We start from the raw sequence: 18,167 nt of genomic DNA on the forward strand, positions 1-18,167 counted from the left end.
TATATATATATATATATATATATATATATATATTTGGCACACACATTGAGTGCTTAATATATGGTAGCTGTTATTTCTAGATTGTTTTCCTATTCAGTTAAAGAACATGGTTCATAATAAATAAGACAGGAAAAGGAGGTCTTCAGGTATTCTTATCTCCTTTCCAACAAAGATATTCCTTTGTCCTCTCACAAAATTGCAATTACTCTTCAAATCCTTCTCCTACCTTCTCTTTGTGCTACTAACTAATAAATCTAGAAGAAAAGCTAAATTCCCAGTGAGAGGGGGAAGTGCAGAGCAAATACTTCCGGCATTCTAGTGAAAAAGGCATATTACTGTTAAAGTGGAGGAATTAGTAATAGCATAGCTTTTTCAATCAGGCAGACAGAACTGGCTTTGAATTTGATTCAGACATCTACTTGCTAAGTCACAAAGTAGACATTACTTAGCCTATCTTACCTAGTTCCACTTATATAAAATGGGCATAATAATATTTCTTCAGTGAGTATAAAGTGATATAAATGAGAAATGTTTTAAAAGTTTAATACTTAGTATATTGTCTGGCATGTAGCAAATACTAATTGATAAATAGAATCACATTGCTATTCTTTTTTCTACTCCATTTAGTAAAACCTTATACTTCCTAATATATTCTTCATTGATAATGATGATCAAAACTATTTTACTTTTGGAATGGGAATTTTAGTTACATAACTATTGTCCAAGACTCTCAAATAAAACCATGTAGAGACCCTGTAGTGTTTCTTACAAATTATGTAAAATTTGGTACTCATGCAAAGCTGTCAAAGTTTTTGCTTGAATGCAGGATTTATACACCCACACACACAAAAAAATTATAATCCCAAGAAATGCCTAAAGTCTGTCAGCATTTTCAGTCATGGAAAGCCATCAATAAATCTTTTTTTTTGTTGTTGTTGTTGTTGCTTTCATTGCTATCACAATTGCTGTTGTTATTATTGTCACTATATGGTCTGACATTTTATATCCTGACTCCCAGATCAAAATACTTCAGTGGCATTTCACCCATGTCAGAAGATATGTGGAGGAAGGCTAACATAGTTCCAAGCACTTCCCTAGTACAATTGTGACACTTATGAGTTTTGTACTTCTCTGGTTGGGAAGACAAATGTTGGAGTTCTGAGATTCTTGGTTCAGATGAGCAAGACTATATGTTTGAAAGCATCTCCTAGATATATTATCTTTCTACCTGGACTAGAAATCTCTAAAGGGGAAAATGCATTTTCTAATTTGTATAACCCTATTTTACTACCCTTGAACGTCTCTACACAGAACAAGATTAACTTATTTAAATAATTGGGAAAATTGGCCAAAAAACACAAGTGTCCATTTACAAAATAAGCACTCATTATAAATATTCTGTGTTTCACAAATTGTACTAAGGATAGAATACAATGATAGCTAGAACATTAGCCTTGCCTTCAAAGGGGTCTCTTGGTCAGGGAATAGGAACAGGCACATATATAAATAATTGAGCAAAATGCAATGCTTATTGTGCCAGAGGTAGGGGAATCTATTGAAAGAGAGGGAAATGTTTTATATCTATTTACAGCTTTACAAATAAGTGAACATTTGAGCTATGAGAACTTCATATATTCCATAGATTATGCTCTCAAGAGTTGAACTAGGAGACATAGCAGGTAACAAGTATCAATTGAAGAGAGAGAGAAAGAGGAGAGAGGGGAGTGCAGAGGAGAAGAGGAAAGAGGAAAGGAGGGACAGGAACAATTGGAAAGGGAAGGGGAGGAGAGGGGAAGGGATCAAATAGTAGGTCTTGGGCATTAAACATCCTATTGCTTCTATCAGGATATTGATGAAATTCTAGTGATTATCAGATTATTGGTGTAAATAACCGAGCCCTAAATCCATAAATCAATACTTTGATTATCACATATTCTTCCAAAATGCTCAGTTTTTAACCACAGGACAAGAAATGCAGTAATTATATTTCCAAGATTAATACTTTATGTACATTTAAAAAAAATCTGCCCCCCACCCCTATTAAAAATGGAAAGCATGTGTTAAAAATGAAATCATAGTTTTCTTATGTAAGTGAAACTTCTGAAACTTGTCTGCCCTTTAGGAATTTTATCAAGTTTCTAGCTGACGATAATCTACCTTTTGACAATTTATTTGAGTGATTTATAAATCACATACTAATACAGATAAACCCATACTGATGCAGATAATCTCATAAACTATATTATCAACCACATTTGTTAGATTGGGTTAGTAATCTCGAGAGCAAAAATTTTACTGTGATTTTCACTACGTTTAAATTTATTTCTAATAGGAAACAGATATTCTTTGTTCACTTTGGTAGTAGTATTTTCACTTATTGAATAAAAAGATTGTTCATTGTTTGGATTTAAATGTTTAAATCTAAAAAAAAAATAAGTTTAAATCTAAGTCCAAAATTAATACTTGATTGGTACCAATGTTAATGTGATTTTATCAATGCAACTTAACAGAATAGTGTCATTTGCAAGTAATTTACCATGTGAAGTATTAGAGTCTTTAAAATTAAAACACATAAAATATAATAATATATTTACTACATGTCCTATTTAATCAGAAAAAATCAATTTACAAAGGTAATTTAAAAACAGGGTTTTCTGTCTGAATGGTCCAGCTGATTGTTTCCATTCTGTACTTCACCTTGAAACCTAAATTAACTACATCATAAAACAGAGTTTTATAGTTTATCAACAATATTTTGAATTATATCTGAAGCACATGAATAGCCTTTAAGGTCACTTTTCTATGTTATTCTAATTGGCTAACATTTTCTCATAAGTTCTAGCTAATTGGTATTGAAATAAATCATAAGTCTATCTTATTCTAATGGGAAGGTCAGCACAAATTCAGTAGTAATGTGCTATCTTCTTTTTCTGGCATAGATTTTACAGATAATTATTATTCTTAGAGTTGGCATACTACAAACTCAAATATGACAGTGACTTAATAGATTATATTAATTGTGATGATTGAACGATTTTCCCTAGAGCTCCTATGCACACTGATCATGACAAATGGAAGGCAAACATTTACACAGATTGATGGAAAATTCAAATTTAAACGTATTAGTAATTATTATTTTAGTTATTTTGACTTGTTGAATGAAAGCAAGCACATTAGTGGTATTTGAAGAAAAAAAAATGAGCTTTACAAATACCAGGCATACCCTGACAAGGTTTTAGGTAACAATGGTAGGCTAAGGTGAAGGTGTCGGGTTGACTAAAGTAACAATTACTAGATACCCATCAATGGAAAAGCAGCACTCTATGTGTTATAGAAAGAAGATGGCAGATGGAGTTTACCAAGATGTAACTAACTTGCAATAAACTTTGTCCAGTCTCTGATGTAAAGAGGTATTTCTGTTTCCCATAATTGAATAAAGGATATATATTTTTCTGGAGAGAAAAATGCATGCACAGAAAAAAATGGTACACATTTTACAAGAACGTGTTCAAGTAAAAGATATAGTATAAATTCACTAAGGATTTCCTGTGGAGCAATAGAAATTAGAATAAGGTATGATGATAAAGGGAATTAATAATTATAAATATATATTCTCTGTAATTAATTGAGTTAAATCAAACAAAATTTCAAGAAAAATAATATTTTACCCAAATTTACCCAAATAGAAGCAGAAAATATAAGTCCAATAAAATTGACAAAGCTTTATCATTACCTAGCAATATAAAAAAGTAAAACTGGTTTTGAGAAAATATGTAAATAGGAATATTCTTGATAATATAAAACAACATAATATAAATAGATAATATAAATAGATTATGGTTTCCCGAACGCAGAATCACTGTGATAGATGAAGTTAAGTGACATTAGGAAAGCACCAAGCACGGATCTCTGGCCTCAAAAAGGGATTCAGATGTGAATCTCAGACTGACAGTGTGCCCCTACTCCATCTCAAAGCTAAATAGGACATAAGCTGGAATGGGACCAACTCATTCCACAAACATGATTCTGGCTACTCAGTACTGCTCATCCATTTCTTACCATTTTCTTCATCCTCTTAAATGTCCGTTTTCCTGCATCCTTACAGCAACTTTGAGAACTAAAACTCAGACATCTTCTGGTCACAAGGAGACATCTTGATAAGAGATCTAAGGACTACTGTTCTACTTACCCTTGTCAAAAATTAAAAATAAATCTTTAACATAAGGGCATTTTTGTCCTTACTTCCACTGTCAAAAATAGATGCTAATGTAATGGTTAAGAGTGCAGATTCTATTGCCACTACGTGGGTTCAAGTCAGACTTTCACATGTACTAGCTGTGTGAATTTGGACAAGCTGTACCAAAAAGTAGGTACCATACTTTCCCTAACAGCTAATAATTCTAAAACATACCTTAAATGTTTCTTAGTGAAATTAATTATGAGGTTCTTATAACATTTCTACCTCATATATTCCTCACATATTCTTTCCATGTTTCATTGTGGTATGCTAAACATAACATAAAATTTATTATCCTAAGTACATTTGTATTCTTGGGCAACCAACACCATCAGTCTTCAGAATTCTTTTCATTTTGTAAAACAGAAATGCTATACTCATTAATCAATAACTGCATTTTCCTCTTTCCCTCAGCCCCAGACACGCCCCATTCTTCTTTATATCTCTATAATTTGGACTACTCCAAGTGCTTCATATAAATAAAATCATAATCTTTGTATATTTTGTGGCAGGCTTATTTCACTCAGCATAATATCCTTAAGTTCATCCATGTTCTAGTATGTCTCAGAATTTCCTTCCTTTTTAAAGCTGAATAAAATTCTATTTTATGTATGGTACATTTTGCTTATTCATTCATCCATTGATGGATTCTTGGGTTGCTTCTGTGTTACAGCTATTTGAATAATGCTTAAGAACATGGATATAGAAATATCTCTTTGAGCCCCCGCTTTGAATTCTTATGAGTATATACATACCTCGAAGTGGAATTGCTGGATCATATGGTAATTATGTATTTAATTTTTTGAGCAACTAACATATTGTTTTCCACAGGAGCTGTACCATTTTGCATTACCAGCAACAGTGCATGAGGATTAAAATTTTTCCACAACCTTAACTGCATTTATTTTGTGATTTTTTTCCCATCAAAAAAGTAATAATAATTTATTTTTTTAATTTATTTTTTATTAGTTTCAGGTGTACAAAGCAATGTAATAGTTACTATCCCTCTAACATCTTATATAGCTGTAACAATACAATCAACTATCTTCCCTGAGTTTTACTCCACATCCCGTGACTATATATACCTTTATATTCAGTTCTAGTTGACATTCAGTATTATTCTATATCAGCTCTTCAGGTGTATAGTGCATTGGTCAGGCATCTAGAAAGCCTATAATGTGATCTCCCTGATAAGTCCAGTGCCCATCTGGCATGCTACATAATCTTTACAACATTGTTCATTATATTCCCCATACTGTATTAACTACCAATTTGTGTTTCTTGATGCCTTCACCCTTTTTCACCCTGTCCTCAACCCCATTCCCATCTGTCACCCTGATAGATCCAGCACCTATCTGGCACCATACCTAGTTATTATATTATTGAGTATATTCCATATGCTATACCCTACATCCCCATGACTACTGTATAACAACCAATTTGCACTTCTTAATCCCTTCCCCTTTCACCCCTTCTTAACCCCCCTCCCATCTTAAAGAAGTCCCTCTAAGAGTACTTGTAATATTATCCTTGTAATACTATTTTGGTGGTGATGAACTCCTTCAGCCTTTTGTTGTCTGGGAAGCTCCTTATGGGTCCTTCAATTCTAAATGACAGCCTTTCTGGGTAGAGCAATCTTGGTTGTAGGCCCTTGGTTTTCATCACTGGACTATTTCCTGCCACTCCCTTCTTGCCTGCAAAGTTTTTGTTGAGAAATCAGCTGACAGCCTTATGGGGGCTCCCTTGTAGGTAACTAACTGCTTTTCTCTTGCTGCTTTTAAGATCCTTTCTTTGTATTTAACCATTGGCATTTTAATTATGGTGTGTCTTGGTGTTGGCCCTTGGGTTTATCTTGTTTGGGACTCTGCTTCTTGGGCTTGTATGTCTATTTCCTTCACCAGGTTAGGGAAGTTTTCTGTAATTCCTTGCTCCCTCTCTTCTCCTTCTGGCACCCTTATAATGTCAATGTTGGTACGCTTGATATTGTTCTGAAGGCCCCTTAAACACTCCTCAATTTGGGGGATTATTTTTTTCTCTTTGCTGTTTGGGTGTTTTCTACTACCTTTTCTTGTACATCACTGGTTGGATCCTTTGCTTCCTCTAATCTACTGTTGATTCCCTGTATATATTCTTTGTTTCCATTATTGTATCCTTCATTTCTGACTGGTTCTATTTTATGGTTCCCATGTCCACTTTTATGCTTCATATCTCTTTGTTGAAGTTAACCCTGAGATCGTTGAGCATTCTTATAACCAGTGTTTGGAACTCTGCATCTGATAGATTGCTTATCTCTGTTTCACTTAGTTCTTTTTCTGGAGCTTTATTCTGTTCTTTAATTTGGGACATGTTTCTTTGTCTCCCCATTTTGGCTGCCTCTATTAAGACTGGCCTCTGAACTTCACAGTGGAGCACCCTTCTGGTCATCTGAGCCATGTGCTCCATGTGTGTCCCTTGTGTGAGTTGCATGTGCCCTCCTCTGGTAGTTGAACCTTAGTTGATAATTGCACATCAATGTGAGGGACTGACCCTTGGGCTCACTGGTTGTGAAGACTGGCCTTGACTACAGTGGAAGAGTTATGCAGGGGCTGAACCCACAGAGCAAAATCTGCCTTAGCAGCTCTCTGGTGCCTGCCCAATCTGCTCTTTGGGTGTGTCATACTTGGAGGCAGCTGGGTGATGCTCCAGCTCGTTTTGAAGCTGGATACTGGGAGTGCCAGCCCAAGGACCACCTTGGAGAGGATCCACTGTAGGTCTCCTTCAGCCACAACCCATGCCCCACGTGGGACTACCCAGCTGGAGCCAGAAAGAAACCCGCAGATGGTTGCCACCTGTGCTGTGCTTAGAAGCCTCTTGAGAGGCCAAGCCGCGAAACAAAGCCAGCTGCCGCTAATGCCGGCTTAGGGCTGCTCAGCCAGAGAGGCACGGGACATGCTCAGGCCAGATGCTGCTTGTCTGGGTTCTGCAAATCTTTGAGAGACCCTAGGAAAGTACCGCTCGAGCCAAGGCAAGTGGTCTGCAGGAAAAGCACTGATAGCAGCCTGGGTGTGCCTGAAAGTAGGGTGGGGCCAGGTCTCAAATCGACAGGGTGTGACAAACGATCAGTGAAGACTCAGAAATTGCAGCCACCTGTGTTCGCTTGCCAGGAAGGGGGAGGGCTCAACAAAGAAACAGTGACCTCCACCAGCTCCCCCGTCCAGGAGAAAGCTGCCTCTCCTGGCACTGTCCTGAGCCAGACAACTCAGTTCCCCACCATTTGTCCCCACCATCTCTTCAGCTGCTGCCCCAGCGCTGGAACTCAGAGCCAGTGAATCCGTTGGTGGGTAAGTTTGCACACAGTTCCTCTAAGATAGTGGTTGTCAACCTTTACAGGGGTCACCTAACACCATCAGAAAACACATATTTTCAATGGTCTTAGGAACCGTGACACCGCTCCTCTATCCGTCTCCAGGCCCACATGCAGATACGCCCACATAGGAGTACCTGGAGACCCCTGTGAAAGGTCGTTCGACCCCCAAAGTGGTCATGACCCACAGGTTGAGAACCACTGCTCTAAGAGGATTGCCTGGGAGTACAGCTGCACTCAGACTCAGTCACAATCTCTGCTGGTTTTCACAACCAAAAATTATGGGGACCTCTCTCCCCGGCACTGAAACCCTGAGCTGGGGTGGGCCTGGGATCCCTCTCTCCTTTAGAGGATGGGGGGACCTCACAGCCAAAATAGCCCTCCTCATCTTTACACGCGGGTGTGGGGCCAGCCCGTTCCGCATCTCTGACCTTCCTACCAGCCTGGAGGTGGCTTCTGCAAGTCCTTATTTGAAAGGTTTCAGTTCAGCTTGCTTTTAGGTGATCCTCAGCAATGGTTGTTTTGTAGATTAGTTGTAATTTTGATGTGGTTGTGAAAGTAAACACGGCATTTACTTACAGCACCATCTTAGTTGTCCTGATTTTTTTTAATGGTACTCAGTCTAATGGGTGTGAGATGGTATCTCATTGTAGTCTTGATTTGCATTTCCCAAATGTTTAGTGATGTTCAACATCTTTTTATGAACTTATTGGTCATTTATGTATTTTCTTTGGAGAAAGGTCTTTTCAAGTCCTTTGTCCACTTTTGAATTGGTTCATTTGCTTTGTGGTGTTAATTTTTAGAAGTTAAATATCCCTTATCAGTTACATGATATGCAAATATTTTCTCTGACTCTCTGTGTTACCTTTTTACGCTGTTGTTACTGTCTTTTGATGCACATTTAAAAACAATTTTCATTAAGTCTAATTTGTCTATATTTTCTATTGTTGCCTGTGCCTTTGGTGTCATATCTAAGAAATAATGGCCAAATCCAATATTGTAAAGTGTTGCCCTATGGTTTCTACTAAGAGTTTTATAGTTTAAATCTTATATCAAGAATTTTTATACATTTAATTTTTTTATATATGGTATTAGGAGAGAGTACAACTTTATTTTTTTCATGTGAAAATCCAGTTTTTCTAGCACCATTTGTTGAAAAAAATGACTTTTTCCCTATGAATGGTCTTGGCACTCTTGTTGAAATCATTTGACCATATATGCCAGGGTTTGCTTCGGGATTCTCTGGTTTATTGGTGCATATGTCTGCACTATTGCCAGTACCCACTGTTTGATTGAACAAGACCAGCTTGCTCAACCGAATGCCCCTGGATCGTCAGCCAGGAGCTCACCGAATGGGTCCTTGAGAAGACTGGGTGGGAGACGAGAAATAAAAGAGAAGAGAGACAAAGTGTGGGGACAGGAGGGACTCAGTCTCTCATTTATTGGGCATACAAGATTCTTAAGGAGAAGCAATTTCCTCATTCTAGGGAGCAATTCCCTAAAGCTAAAACTCATGGGCTGAGGAGAAACAATTTCTCCTCAGCAACAAGCTATGTTATACACAATATAAACCAATGATATAGCTAGGCAAGGTTAAACTGAGGCAAATAGAAACTGTCTGTAAGTCCACAGTAGAAAGTCCCAAGCATGTGAAGCAGGCCCATGGTGGAAAGTCCCAGAGTGGTGATATATGTTGAAACTGAAAGTCTGTAATCCATGCGCAACTGAACCCCTAGGCCATAAACTTTTCCTATCAGCAAGCTGGGGTCTTTTTGCACTTGCATTGTCTGGAAGCAGTTTAAGGCAGAAGCACTGTCCCACAGGTCCCCACCAAACTGCTCCAAGGCCACTCACCCCAGGCCTGTATCTACCTGGAGACCCAAGCTTGCCAACCTAAAGCCTCAGTGTCCCTGGCTGATCCCAGCCAGCTCCCAACATTTGATTACTGTAGCATTGTATTCAGCTTTGAAAATGAGATGTGTGTGTCTTCTAGCTTTGTTCTTTTCCAGAATTGTTTAGGATATTTGAGGTCCTTTGAGATTACTTATTAATTTTAGGGAAGGCTTTTCTATTTCCGTATAAACATTTTTGGGGTTTTGATAGGGACTGCATTAATTCTGTACATATCTTTGGGTAATATTGACATCTTAATATTAAGCCTTCCAATCCATAAACATAGGATGTCTTTCCCTTTATTTGCATCTTTTTAAAATTTCTCTCAGAAATTTTTTTATAGTTTTTATTGTACAAGTCTTTCACCTCCTTAGATAAGTTAATTCCTAAATACTATTTATTTGATGCTATTATAAGTGGAATTGTCTTAATTTCTGTTTCATATTGTTCATTGTTGTGTAGAAATGCAACTGATTTTTGTATGCTGCGTCTTTGCTGAATTTGTTTATTAGTTCTACTGTGCGTGCATGCGTGTGTGTGTGTGTGTATGTATGTGTAATCTAATCTTTAGAGTTTTCGACATGCAAGATCATGTCATCTATGCAGAGATCATTTTATTTCTTTCTTTCTGATCTAGATGCCTTTTACTTATTTTTTCTTGCCTAATTGCTCTGGCTAGGACTTCCAGTTCCACGTTGAATATAAGTGGAGAAAGTGGGCATCCTTGCCTTGTTCCAGATCTTAGTGGAAAAGTTTTGTCTTTCACCACTGAGTATGAGTTTTGCTATGAGTTTTTCATATGTATCATTTATTATGTTCAACCAGCTTCCTTGAAACCCTAGAATATTAAGTATTTTGTTACAAAAGGTGTTGAATTTTGTCAAATGCTTTGTCTGAATCAATTGAGGTAATCATGTGGTTTTTGTCCTTCATTTTGTTGATATTATATATTACATTAATTAATTTTCATAGATTGAAAAGTTCTTGCATTCTAGGAAAAAAATCCTACTTGATTGTGCTATATAATTATTTTAATATGCTGTTAATTCAATTTGCTACTATTGGGTTGTCAGAAAAATCATGACGTGTTTTTCTATGTTTTTTGTTGCAAAAATGTGTCATGACTCTTTTGACAACCCAATATATTGTTGAGAATTTTTGCATCAATATTTCCCCTCTTTATAGTGTATTTGTCTGGCTTAGCATCAGGATAATGCTGGCTTCATAAAATAAGTCAGGGAGAGTTCCCTCCTCCTCAGGTTTTGGAAAAATTTGAGAAGTATTGGTGTTAGTATTTCTTTAAATATTTGGTAGAATTCACCAGTGCATCCATCATGTACAGGGCTTTTCATTGTCATATTTTTTATTACTAATTCTTTTTTTTCTACTAGCTATGGATCTATTCAGATGTTTTCTTTTTTGTGTGTACTCTGGACTTGGAAATATTTGTCTGATTTAAACAACTAGCCCTTAAACAGTTGTAGGTCACTATATGATCTTTTCTAGCTACTATGAGTGGGCAGCTACATATTTTCAGATTACCATGTGGAAATATTTAGCTCTTTGAAAAAAAGACAACATTAAATATGATCTGGAAACTTAGAGAATAAAATGTTCTACATGGGTATATTTGTCATTATATCTACTTCAAATCTAAGCATCAAGGCATGTTTTTTAATTTAATAACTTGTTTTCATTTACTAATAAGCTGTTTTTTATTAGATTTTTTATTGAAATATAACTAACATACAATATTATATTAGTTTCAGGGGTACCCCATAGTTATTCAACATTTATATACCTAAATAAGTGATCACCATGATAAGTCTAACAATCATCTAACACCATAATGTGAGATCACAATATTATTGACTATATTCCCTATGCTGTGTATTACATCCCCATGACTTATTTGTTTTATACTTGGAAATATTAACCTCTTTTTATTTTTCTTTTTTTCTTTATTTTTACTTTTCAATTACATTTGACATTCATTCCTATTTTATATTAATTTCTGGTGTTCAGCATAGTAGTTAAACATCTACTTTTGAGAAGTAATCCCTTTGACTAGTCTAGTGCCCACCAGGCATTATACATACTTATTATCATATTAATGACTATGTTCCCTAAGCTTTGCTTTATATCCCATGACTATTTTGTAACTACCAATCTGTATTTCTTAATCCCTTCACCTTTTTCACCTGCCCCAATACCCCTCCCATCTGTCACCCAGATAAATCTAGTACCCATCTAACACCATACATAGTTATTAGAATATTATTGACTATATTCCTTATGCTATACCTTACATCCCATGGCTACTGTATAACAACCAATTTGTATTAAGACGTTTTTATTGTAACTGTCTAGTCGAGAATTCTCCAAGGAACTTGTCTACATTCTTTACATAGAATATAGTAAACATAATTTGAGTTTTCCATTGTAATCCAGGCCATTATTATAAAATCAGTTTTTGTATTGCGTTTTACAGCAGTAATGGCTCCAAGACATATTAAAGTATTCAGGACTCTTGGCACAATATTAGCCATGTTTATTATTTTTTTAAAATTCTTTTATTCCTATTTCCTCACTGTAACTTTTTTCTTATAAAGATGACAATGTAGAAATTCCTCATCATCTTTTTAAATTTGCTACTTCCCAATATCATGTGCTTCAAAACAAGATAATGAAGCACATTTAAGTTGTATGTAATGTAAGAGTAGCTAAGATCTGACTAAAGAGATCGGGAGTTTCTCAGTGAGTAAAGGACATGAGCTGAATGTATTGACTCTGATTTTTAGCTATCTGGCCAGAGACCTTCATATTCTCTTCAAATGTGCAGACAGCTGATTTATTTGCCTGAAAAATTGAGCCTAGTGCCTTATATTTTATTTGTAAATTCCAAGGAAAGGAAGATTGAGAGAAAAGAGAAACTGAGGCTTGGTAGGTATATCTTCATACAGACTCAGTGACAAATATGTCTCAAGAGACTCTCTCCAGGAAAATGATGGGAGAAGAATTGACTTATTGGTTTCCATGTTCTATTGATCAACATTTGCCTCACAGGGGCCAATTCTTTTATACATGTCAGCTGTGCTCTCTATTATCAGAGTAGTTACCAGAGATACCAGGTCTCAAGACATCAATGACAATACTTAAGTATGATCCACAGAGTACAGGACAAATAAGCAAGTGCATGTGAACTTGCAGTCTTCCCTGCTAGGCCTGGCAAGCTAAAACACTTGTGTGGCTCACAGCAGGTCTTTTGTCCTCTCCTGGCCCTATGGGAATAGAATTTCTTCAGGGGAGGGGCCAAAGAGCCCTGAACAAGGCATGAGGCAGGTCACTGTTGGGTTGTGTCTCTAGGAGATATCAGTGTCTGAGTACAACCACTGCAAAGGTCCAGGACAGCCAAATAGGATAAGGGTCACAAAAATCCAGCCCCTCCGAGTGGTAGATAAAACACTCCAGGAAACTGTGTCTAATGATGACAGAAACTTTTGGGTCTACAGAAATGCTTCTGGTGCTAGGAGATGTTTTTCAAGGATCAGCATAGCATCTAGTAGAAATTCATGACTGAGAGATCCACGCAGCACATAATCTAAATCAAACAATTTAAGTTCCTATCAGGTGAGGGAATACCCAAACAAGTAATTTAAAGTAGTATATCCTCATCCTCTTCATTTGTTTGATGGGCATTACAAATTTTGAGTGTAGTTTTTACTTTTAACAGGTGTGAACTGCTTTCTACACATGTGTGATATTCAGTGTTTATAGATTATTTGGCAGGGCACGTGTAGAACCAGAGGGAAAGTAGATTTTTTTTTTATATTACTTTTTACAATGCTTTGGGAGGATTTTCTTCAATATTTATTTCTGGAGCCTGAATTATTACTTACAGATGCTGATCATAAAGCTATGAATTGGAAGTTATTTATAGAGTTTTTCTTGTATAGCTATAGAATTATCTTATGTTGAAATACCAAGATGAGATGACATTTTAAATGTGTATCATCTTTCTTCTATATTAGGCAAGTAAATTTTTTGTGACTGTGATTTTGATAATTTCTGCTTAAAACTAGTAGATTTTGCTATTCTAAAAATAATTCTTAATGGAGCTGAAACAATGAATTACCAAGCACACATTTACAGACAAACACAGAAATTATTAATCTTCTTCACAGCGCGCTATAAGCCCAATGATGGGATAAATAATAATATAATTTAATTTTATGTGTCTCCACCAAGCACTAGGCATAAAAAAGCCTTCTTACAAAAATGCTAATAAAATCTGGGTACTTCCTTTTAAAAGGAATCATTCTGCCTTTTCATTTACTCTCTAGCGAATACAACTCTTTTTATCAAGTTGGTAAAAAAAAAATGTTGCTTTTGAAGGAAGAAAGAATGCATTCACATGGGCATTGTCTCTCTGCATTCCTGTGTCTTTCTTACAAGGAGCAGAACAGATTTCAATAATCCTAACTTCTGGGCATCGGGAGAAAGCTGTTTGTTCCAAATCCATACAAATGCTGAATCACAACATCTGAGCAGGGTGATGGTGGTTTTGCTATGGAAACTCAGTGAGCATTAATCTTAACATTGACTGAAGATTAAGTAAATGGTGAGAAAATGGAGATCCCCTTGTACCCAGAAGTCTTTACAACTGCTAATTTACTACATGATGCTAATTAAATGAAGTTAGCTTCATAATGGCAATGTATGGTGCCTGTGTAGAAAAGCTGTTAACATAATTATATCTCTAACACAGGGGGCAAAGCAGATTACAATTATTAGAAAGCCATGGGATACAGACTACTGTGAGTGTTGCAACATTAGGAAGTAGATTTACAATGTTAAATTTCCCAAATAAATTGTACATTTTGTATTTAAGTTTCTATTTATTAGGTGGCATCTAATAGAAATATTTGAAAATTAAATGTTCTCTAAGTGATCAATTTTCAAATTTAGAAGAGAGACAAAGAGAGTGTGCATTTTTGTGTGTATGTGGATAAAATATATTTTGGTGTGCAATTTCCTGCCTCTTCAAAATATCACCTCTTTTGAAAGATATACGATGTGACAGTTATATATCAAACCATAAATAAAAATTGGTCTATAAGAATGAAAGTAACTTAATATGCAATATTGGATCCCATTTCTTACATACTTTCTACCTCTTATCTCCTACCATGGCAACATATTATTAAATATCAGTCAAAGAATATCAAACTGAAAAAGAACAAATTCTCAAAGGTAAGACTATTTTCAAAGCCAGTTTGCGTTATTGAATATTATTGGCATTCTGTAATAATACTCTAACTTCAGCATTTCACAGGGAAAAAGTTACCATAACAAACCTTCCCATTACCAAAAGCCCTGTTTATTTTTTTTAATTATTAGTTTCAAGAGGAGGTGTGCAACTTACAGTACAAATAAAAATATGAACAATTTAAATATAATTTAAATAAAGATAAATTTCTAGAATGAATATGAACAAATAAAGGTACATAGTATGCAAACATCAACAAAAAGGAAAAACAATTAATATACCTAAACCCTGTAAGCTAGTCAGATGCAATATAACAAATATTTTAAATATTGTTACTCTTGAATTCTGGTTAATGTGGCTTTTTAAAAATTCTAACGTGTTATAGTGCTTAACCAGAATATCAGAATATCAGAATATCTTCAGAATTTTTTATTAAGCAGATGATTAAGGATGAAGGGGAGCAAAACTGTTCCTTTCCTCTGGAATGAGTTATAAAAGAAACTGGATAATTATTGATGGGAGAAACACTAGCATTTGTTTATTCCCTTCTATATTTCTGGAATTTTATATATGTTGTCTCATTGTATTTTCAGAACAACTATACAAGGCAAGCACTGTTACTGTCTTGTTTTTATTACTAAGGAATCAAAGATTTGGGAATATTAAATTACTTGTCCATAGTTATCTACCTAACTTCTCTCCACCTCTAGTTATTTGTATACTGTCAACCATGCAACCCTGCTGCTAGTACACGAGGAAGCTAAAGCAGCCTAAGTATTCACTTGTACTATATAACAGAATTATAACTTTTGTTTATTTTTATTTGACAATATTTATGATGAATAATAGAACATGATGTTGTAAATACCCATATATCCATTAGCCAGGATATATAAAGGTTGAAATTTTCATTCTTTGTTTTATGCACATATTTATATGTAAAAGAAGACTTACAGATACCTGTTTGCTTTTGAACCCTATTTTCATTACCCCTCAGTGTAATCATATTTAGGAATTTAATTTGTAACATCACCATCCATATTTTAATGTCAGATATATACCTGTAGCTAAAAACAATATATAAAAATATATTTATTTTGTATAAATGATTTCATACTGAACCAATGCAAATCTTCTCACTTAACATTGTTTTTCCATACCAATCTATGTTAGAGAATATAGATTTAATTCACCAATAATGCGAATAGATAAATTTATACAATAAAATAGTATATACCAGTTTAAATAATTGAAATAGATTTCCAATCAGTTGGAATACGTTCATTCTCAAATAGCATTTATTTTATTTTAATTGATAAAATAAGTGGCATGTACTATTGTTGAGTCTTGGGACATTGATTACAGAAGCATAAATTTAATTGAGAAAAGCAAGGTGTAATTTTTGCTTTGAATTTTGAGAACAGTTTTCAAAGAAGGTACAGATTGATAACATATCCACCAGTGAAAATTTGTTACTTCATTTTCTGTCTTTCTCAATCAGTCAGTTCCCTAATTTTGTTGTGAATGTGTTTGGCATTTCTATATATAGATAATTATATATGCATTTTGTATGTACATGTATGTCTACATATATGTAGACATTCATGTATTTTATGTAATTAAAAAAGATTATGTAAATACAAATATAGGAAGGGAATAGTATATAAAGATAATATAAATAGTAAAATATTATTTATGTATTTTAACTTGTGATGATATCCATTTATATATATTTTTTTCTCATCATCTTTATGCTCTCTTTAGGTTGGCCTAACATAATTTTATTAACCTGTCTACTGAGTTTTAAATTTCAGTGAATCAGTTAAGACGATTTAGCTGTGGGTAACAAAAAAACAGAGTAAAATACCTTCATAATAAAAAGCTTAGAGATTGTATAGACTCCAGGATAGGTTTATTATGCAGTTCAGTTCATGTTTTTATCATCAAATTCCTTTCCATTGCCATTTCCTGTGCATCCATAATTCCCCTGATAGCCTAATAGATAATAATATATAGTGCATACTAATATATAATGTAATATAATATATTTATTATATATGAATTAATAATAGATATTATATATGAATTATTATATTATATCATTGTAATTTATAAATATATTATAATATGTTATGTATACTGTATAGGCAGAATATTCACATATAACATAATTCAATTGAAAAATATATATAGATATAGATATATAGATATAGATTGTTTTTAGCAGTATGGACTGTTCTTTCCATCATATCTCCTTGAGCAAAACTGTGATACATTCTTATTCCAGAACTAAATCATTAGCTATGCTGTGGGAATTTTTCTTGTACTAATCAGATTTATCCTGGCAGTTGGCTTGAATCAGCATGTTATGAGGTAATTAACTAGGTAGAAGAATAGTGAATATTTGAAAAAATAAAATAGAATATTATTTGAAAGAAAAATGGGGACATAATGCTGATAAGAAAATTAATATTGTCATGATATAGTCACTCTGTTTTCACTTTAGAAATATTGTTTGACTCAGTTTTCAATTATCTCTTCTTTAACATATGGTTCTATATTTTATCGTTCATTTTATTTTTTTCTCTTCAACTTTCAAATATTTGATAGTTTCCTTCACATCTTAAAAATATTTTTTCAATGGGTTCTTAATTATTTTCATTTTTATTCGTGCCTTTTTTCCCTTTTTTATTTTGCACTCATCTTATGCGGGGTTAATTTCCCTGTACTTCAATATTTTTAGGTAATAAAAAAGATGTAACAATGATTTGTGAAATTTAGGGCTGTAATTCCTTATAATTAATTCACATTAGATGTTCAGTATACTAATTTCTTGTAGTTTATTATTTTTTCCCCCTCTCAAGCACACAGTTAAAGGTAGGCATCGCCTCAACTTTTCTGGCAGGTAAACAGTGTGCCTCTAATCTTCATTTGTCAAAGGGACCATGTGAAACGCAAACAAAGATGGATACTAGTGAAAGTGGAGAGGTCAAATTTTATTCAATAATAAATTATTGCAATTGGTAAGAGGGTCACTTATGAACTGAATTAAACTTCCATTTGGGCAGAGGAAACTTCGCATTTTAAAGGGAGGATGAGGAAGTGTGGAGAGGGAACTGAGGAGGCTTGAGCAGAGTTAGGCACATAGGAATTTACAAAAAGCCGAAAGAGGGGTTTATCAGTATGCTATGCCACCTGGCTTACTAATTGGTGCTGATGGAACTTAGATGATACCCTCCACAGAGAAAGGGAGATAGGGACCTATGTCCAAGTGTTGGCTGGAGAAAACCAATTCTTTTGGCAGCCTTGAGTTTTCTTAAGCAGGCATTTCAAGAGAAGCTGGGGACATACTATGGATGAGGTCTTGAGCTGTTAAAAACTATGTTAGTGATTTTCAAGTGTGTGTGTGTGTGTGTGTGTGTGTG

The sequence above is a fragment of the Hipposideros armiger genome, unplaced genomic scaffold, assembly GCF_001890085.2.
Source record: "Hipposideros armiger isolate ML-2016 unplaced genomic scaffold, ASM189008v1 scaffold_196, whole genome shotgun sequence".
In the NCBI taxonomy this organism is placed as follows: domain Eukaryota; kingdom Metazoa; phylum Chordata; class Mammalia; order Chiroptera; family Hipposideridae; genus Hipposideros; species Hipposideros armiger.